At 45.2% G+C, this 7,283-nt stretch overlaps 1 pseudogene; it reads left to right on the top strand.

Annotated features, from left to right (window-relative positions):
- Window positions 1-4,763: 4,763 nt before the first annotated feature.
- On the top strand, window positions 4,764-5,705 carry LOC119921221 (annotated as a pseudogene).
- Window positions 5,706-7,283: the final 1,578 nt, after the last annotated feature.

The following is a 7,283-nucleotide window of genomic DNA, read 5'->3' as shown; positions in this document are numbered from 1 at the left end:
TTATCATTTTTATTATCATTATTAAAATCATCCAGCGCTTCCCCCGACCCCCACTCGAAGCTTTCTCTCCTCTGAACTAAGCACCCCAGCGTTACTAGGGCTTTCCAGAAGAGACTGTTCTATCATTTCATTGGTCTTGTCTGCTTGGCTTCGTTAGCTTGGTCCGCCTGGCTCATGTTTTTTTATTTTTCAGACTTCACGGGTTTCTCAATACCACTATCAATACCGACTTTATTAGGCCGCTCATCGTAGAGAAGCTATTATCAGGAGGGGAGGAGAAAGAGAAGGAGGAGCAAGAAGAGGAGAAGGAGGGAAAGGAGGAGGAAAAAGAAGAGGAAGTAGAGGAGGAGCAGGGTAAGAAAGGGGAAGAAGTCGTGCCATAGTTTTCTTGCTTAGCACTTTGTAAAAATTTCTAAAGTGCTTATTTTTCATCCTCACAACACTGTTGCAAGGGAAGAAAAATCAGGCATTATTTTACAGATGAGGAAACTGAGGCCCAGAGAGGTGACATGACTTGACCTATATCACACAGCAGGCCAGTGGCGGTGCTGGGGCTAGAATCCAGATCTCCTACTCCCAGGGGTACAGAGGTACTCCTTCTGATTGGCCAGCTGCCGAGGTCTAAAGAAAGGTAAAGGGGGAAGGGATCAGGGAAAAATACGTGGCTGGAGAAAGCGGACGCATCCCACGTTTAGAAAACACTGGATCTACCTGGACTGAAGTCTAAAACTCCCTTCGGAGGAGATTCGTCATCCGCAAGGACACTGAGTCGGCACAGAGACTTGCGCTTCCCTCTTAGCCCGCTGGTGGCTCTCAGGGGAAAAAGACCGAGTAGCATTGATAGAGCTGTACTCCTTGTGTACAGCTCGGGAGGGTACACAGAGGTTGGAGGTGCGATTTATGAGAAATGGCTACTTCTACATCAGGCTCCCCAGAATCCAAGGTTAATAATTACATAATTACGGTATTTACTAATCACTTGCTATGTACCAAGTACTCTTCTAACCGTTAAGGTAGATACAAGATCGTTATATCAGATCCAGCCCCTGTCCCACCCCAGGCTCACGATCTACGAACGAGATGAAGAAACAGGAATGGAGAGGTGAAATGAGTTGCTCAGGGTTCCACAGCAGGGACAAAACAGACCTGTACTCTCTCAAGTGCTTAATACAGTGCTCTGCACACAGTAAATGCTCACTACATTCCACTGATGATGACGAGGAGGAGGAGGAGGATGTTTGGTTTTGTTCTCTGTCTCCCCCTTTTAGACTGTGAGCCCACTGTTGGGTAGGGACTGTCTCTATATGTTGCCAACTTGTACTTCCCAAGCACTTAGTACAGTGCACTGCACACAGTAAGCGCTCAATAAATACGATTGGTTGATTGATGAGATTTAAACCCCGTCTTCAGATTCTTCACCCCCAGTTCTCTTTACTAGGGCACTCTACCTCTCTGACTCCATGCTGCCACCCCTGGTTCTGTAGTTTACCTTTATGGTGTTCAGACTGAAGGAGAGGAGATCATTGCATCCATTCCTCTGCCCATAAAGTGGCCAACTTCTACAGATGGTTTTAAGAGGGATTCCCTAACCTTGATTCTGTTGAAAAGTGCTCCCTGTTGTCTAGCCTAATCCTTCTTGCTGCAGCTCCAGTAAACCCCACTCTCTGGCCCTTTCCCTGCTCAGAGAGCAAAAGGTACATCCCAAGGTAGTGTAAAGGAGAGTGAAGCGGTTTGGTCCTGTGTACAATAATAATAATAACTATTATTGTGGTATTTGTTGAGTGCTTATTATGTGCCAAGCACTGTACTAAGTGCTGGGGTAGATGCAGGATTAACGGGTCAGACCTAGTTCCTGTCCCATGTGGGCTTCGTAGATTCATCCTCATTTTTCAGATGAGATAACTGAGGCACAGAGAAGTTAAGTGACTTGCCCAAGGTCATCCAGCAGAAAAGTGGCAGAGCCAGGATTAGAACTCAGGTTCTCTGACTTCCAGGCCCATGTTCTTTTCACTAGACTATGCTGCTTCTTTGCAAGTGGGAGGGACTAGCTACCATCACTACCATTACTGCTTGTAGTATTTTCTTGATTACTACTAGTACCAGAAATAGCATTTATTAAGCATTTACTATATGCAGAGCACTGTACTAAGCACTGGGAAAGAGTACACAAGAGGGAATTAGGCACAGATCCTGTCCCTTGAGAGGCTTACAACCTATGAATAAAGATGGGGCAGAGTACTTGAGACACACAATGAGGGGAATGAAACAATAATACATTAAGACAGCACAAGAGACAAGGACAAATGCACATAACACGAAATAAAAACATAAGTCATTAGGGAGCCGTGATTGGAGGAGCATAATTTCAGGTTCTCTGTGATTTAGAGTTCACAGCATACCCGAAGTCAGAGCAATGGTTACCACCGTCACTAGCCTTCCGAAGGATTAAGGAAGTGTCATGCTGCAGATGTTGGGCAGAATGGTCACTAGAAAATGTTGTTATCCTGACCCTAATCTCTGATCATGGTTCCTTTTATATTTTCAACAAAATGATAAACCATTCCTCCTCGTTGTAGGGATGCTACACATGAATGATAAGAGAAACAGTGTTTCCTAGTGGATAAATCATGGGCCTGGGAGTCAGAAGGAGCTGGGTTCTCATCCTGACTCTGCCACTCACCGCCTTGTGATTTTGGGCAAGTCACTTCACTTCTCTGGGTCTCAATTATCTCATTTGTAAAGTGGGCATTACGAATGTAAGCTCCATGTGGGAAAGGGACTGTGTCCAACCCAGTTTGCTTATAATAATAATAATAATATTAATGGTATTAGTCAAGCACTTCCTATGTGCCAGGCATTGTACTAAGTGCTGGAGTGGAGACAAGCATATCGGTTTGGACACTGTCCCCATCACACATGGGGCTTACAGTCTCAATCCCCATTTTACAGATTCGTTAAAAAATTCAATAGTATTTATTGAGCGCTTACTGTATGCAGAGTACTGTACTAAGCGCTTGGGATGTACAAATCAGCAACATATAGAGAAGGTCCCTACACAACAACAGCCTCAAGGTCTAGAAGACGGGCTCACAGTCTGATGAGGTAACTGAGGCCCAGAGAAGTGAAGTGACGTCACACAGCAAACAAATAGCTGAGCCGGAGTTAGAACCCATGACCTTTTGACTCCCAGACCCGTGCTGTATCCACTACGCCATGCTGCTTCTCACCGTAGTGCTTAGTACAGTGTCTGGTCAATAATAATAATAATGATAATGATAATAATGGCATTTATTAAGCGCTTACTATGTGCAAAGCACTGTTCTAAGCGCTGGAGAGGTTATAAGGTGATCAGGTTGTCCCTCGTGGGGCTCACAGTTTAAATCCCCATTTTACAGATGAGGTAACCGAGGCGAAGAGAAGTTAAGTGCCTTGCCTAAAGTCACAAATCTGACAATGGGCAGAGCCTCGATTTGAACCCATGACCTCTGACTCCAAAGCCCGTGTTCTTTCCATTGAGCCACGCTGCTTCTCTAAATAAACACTTAACAAATACTACCATTATTATTACTATTAATAATAATGATGATGATGTTGGTCTTCATTAGCTCATGCCTGGAAGTGTTAATATAGGAAATCGATGCCCTTCTCTTTGTCTACAATTTTGTTGGGTACCAGATATATTCTGTATAGCTTTTCCTACTGTTGCTTTCAATTTTCCTGGTTAGCTTCCCCTTCACCCCCTACCTCAGGAACTCATATACTAGCTGGAGAAGCTGGTCCACTGTCCCTTTCTTCTTTCAGGTGGCCTTGCTCTTTCTCCCAGGCCTCAGTAATTGGACTCTGAGTTGCCCCAGCAACTGGCATTCACTGCAGGCAATGGTACCTTAGAGCATAGGCTTGCCAACAGGCAACTAGACTACTACTACTATAATTACGACTAATAGAACAGTTACTAGTACTATTAGTAATAATAGCAACTATACTATTAGTAGTAATGATAATAAGAGCTATCTAGTACTAATAGTAGCAGCAGCAGCAACAGCAGCAGCAGCAGCAGCAGCAGCAGTAGTAGTAGTAGTAGTAGTAGTAGTAGTAGTAGTAGTAGTAGTAGTAGTAGGACTACAGCGTGGCTCAGTGGAAAGAGCCCGGGCCTGGGAGTCAGAGGTCATGGGTTATAATCCCAGCTCCACCACTTGTCTGCTGTGTGACATTGGGTATGTCACTTAACTACTCTGTTCCTCAGTTACCTCACCTGGAAAAAGGGGATTAAGATTGTGAGCCACACGTGGGACAACCTAATCACCTTGTTCCCCCCCCCCCCCCCGCCAGCACTTAGAATGGTGTTTCACACATAGTAAGTGCTTACCAAATGCCATTATCATTATTATATTATTATTAATAATAGTAGTGGAAATAGCAGTAGCACTGATGAGAAACAGTATGTCCTGGTGGATAAGGCACAGGCCTGGGAGTCAGAAGGACCTGGATTCTAATCCCGGCTCCACCACCTGTCTCCTGTGTAACTTTGGGCAAATCACCTCACTTCTCTGGACCTCAGTTACCTCTTCTGTAAAATGGGAATTAAGACTGTGAGCTCCATGAGGAACCTGTGCTATGTCCAACCTGATTATCTTGTTCCTATCCCAGTGCTTAGTACAATGCCTGGTACTTAGTAAATACTTACCAAATACCATTTTCATTACCACTATTACCACTTCTGCTGCCAAATTAACATGGTCTTTGCTCCTCAGCAGACCTCCAGGATGGGAAGTGAGGGACAAGCCAACAGGTCGGTGGGAACCTACTTCATCGTCGTGGGTTTCAGGGTCAGCCCAGAACTCCAGACCTTCCTCTTCCTAGCTTTCCTGGTGCCCTACTGTCTGGTGCTAGTGGGGAACGTCGGCATGATAGCCGTGATCCAAGGGGACCTCCGACTCCATACCCCTGTGTACTTCTTCCTCCAGAGCCTGTCCTTCACTGACCTCTCCTACACCTCCGATATCATCCCCAAGGCACTGGCCAGGTTCTGGGAACAGGGTAAGTTCATTTCCTTCGCTGGCTGTGCTGCCCAGTTCTTCCTTTTCTCTACCTTCATTGTGACCGAAACCTTCGTCCTGACTGCCATGGCCTATGACAGACTGGTCGCTATCTGCTTGCCACTTCTCTACCCCTCCAGCATGTCTCATTCCCTCTGCATGCGGCTAGTGGCTGGCTAGTATGTCTGTGGCTGTATCAGCTCTAATCTCCAGTCTACCATTACGTTCTCTGTGACCTTCTGTGCTTCATGGGTCATCGAACACTTCTACTGTGACGTCTAGCAACTCCACCGGATCACGTGCTCCGACACCTCCATCCAGGAGGCCATGTCCTTTGTCCTTTCCGTAGTCATCATCCTGCCCACCGTCCTGGTTATCGTGAGCTCTTACATCTTCATTGGCTCTGCCATCCTGAAGATCCACTCCTCTGAAGGGCGCAAAAAGGCTGTCTCCACCTGTGGCTCTCATCTGGGCCTTGTGAGTCTCCTCTATGGAACCGTGGCTTTCGTTTACCTCACCCCACCATCATCCCCTGAGTATCGCAAGGTGGCTGCCATGTGCTACACCCTCATCACCCCCATGCTGAACCCCATGATTTATTCTCTGAAGAACAAAGATGTTAAGGAGGACCCGAGAAGGATCCTGGGAAAGAAAATGGCTTCTCTCTGAAATGCCCCCCCCCCCCCAAAAAAAAAAATAGTACTGGCAATAATCATAAAAATTATGGTACTCGTTAAGTGCTTACTATGTACCAAGCACTGTTCTAAGCGTTAGGGTAATAATGATAATAATGGCATTTATTAAGCACTTACTATGTGCAAAGCACTGTTCTAAGCACTGGGGAGGTTGCAAAGTGATCAGCTTGTACCACGGGGGGTTGAGACAAATCAATCAGGTTGGACACAGCTCCTGCCCCACATGGGGCTCACACTCTTAATCCCTATTTTACAGATGAGGTAATTGAGTCCCCGATAAATCAAGTGACTTGCTCAAGTTCACACAACAGACCTGTGACGGAGCCGGGATTAAAGCCCAGGTCCTTCTGACTCCCAGACCCGTATTGTATTCACTAAGCCAAACTAGTAGTATTCATTGAGCACCCCCTGGGTGTGGTGCACTGTATTGAGCTCTCAGGAAATATAGAATTTAAAATTCCTCTTCCCACAAGGAATTAGTACTCTACAAACATACTGGAGGAAGAGTAGAATTATTATTTTTGAACACCTGTGGTGCACTGCTTCTTATTGCTATTGACCCCTTAACCATGCCCTCTCCCTACCTTGGAACTTCCTCCCACTTCACTACTGTCAGGCCACAGCTAATCACATCTCCTCCAGGAGACCTTCCCTGATTAGTCTCAAATCTTCCTACCCTATTTTCCCCCACTTTCTACCCCATCATTTCTACATCACCTGAGCACTTGGGTACTCAGGCATGATCCCTTTGCACTTATTTCCTTATCTTTAAACTCTATTTATTCCCAACCACCTGTGATTTACATATGCATCTGTCTTCTCCACTAGATTGTAAATTCTTTCAAGGCAGGGATCGTGTCTCTATTGTACTCTCCCAAGTGCTTAGTACAGTGTTCAGTCCAGAGTAAGTGTTCTGTAAATTCTACTGATTGACACCAAGTGTTTGGGAGGTACAAAATAAAGGAGTGACAAAATCCCTGTCCACAAGGAGTTTAGGTTCAAATGAAAAATGCAGACATACAAATATTCACAATTAGAGTGTTCAAAATTAATCACTGAATATATAATCTCCTTTTCTCCTATCTGCCAAGTGTCCTCTCCTTTTCTCCTATCTGCCAAGTCTCCTCCATTGGGATCCTTTCTTCTGGAAATGCCTGTATTCTTACTATATGACCTTCCTCAAGTCACTTTGCCACTGTGAGCTTCAGGTCTCGTCAGGGCTCTATTCCAGAAGTACTTATAGAACACTGTCCCCACAGAACCAGGACAGGGTTAGGAAGGAGCTAGGGAGGTGATGGGGGAGAATTTAGGGAGTTCACACAAAATGATTTCAATTTATTTAGCAAAGTTTTTAGCAAGGTCATTAGTGGCAAGAGGAGTTGGGGTCACAGGGGGTTGAAGGAGAAAGTTAAAAGTCAGGAATAGTTGGTTCTTGGGTTTCTTGAGCAGTGAAGTGGGGGTGAATTTGAGATGGCTGAGACCCGTCCAAGAAAGTTTTTAAGTAAACATAATAACAAAAATAGAAGTATTTATTTTACACTCACTATAGGAC

The sequence above is a fragment of the Tachyglossus aculeatus genome (genome assembly GCF_015852505.1).
Source record: "Tachyglossus aculeatus isolate mTacAcu1 chromosome 12 unlocalized genomic scaffold, mTacAcu1.pri SUPER_6_unloc_2, whole genome shotgun sequence".
Lineage (NCBI taxonomy): Eukaryota > Metazoa > Chordata > Mammalia > Monotremata > Tachyglossidae > Tachyglossus > Tachyglossus aculeatus.
This window is presented reverse-complemented; position numbering and strand designations above follow the sequence as displayed.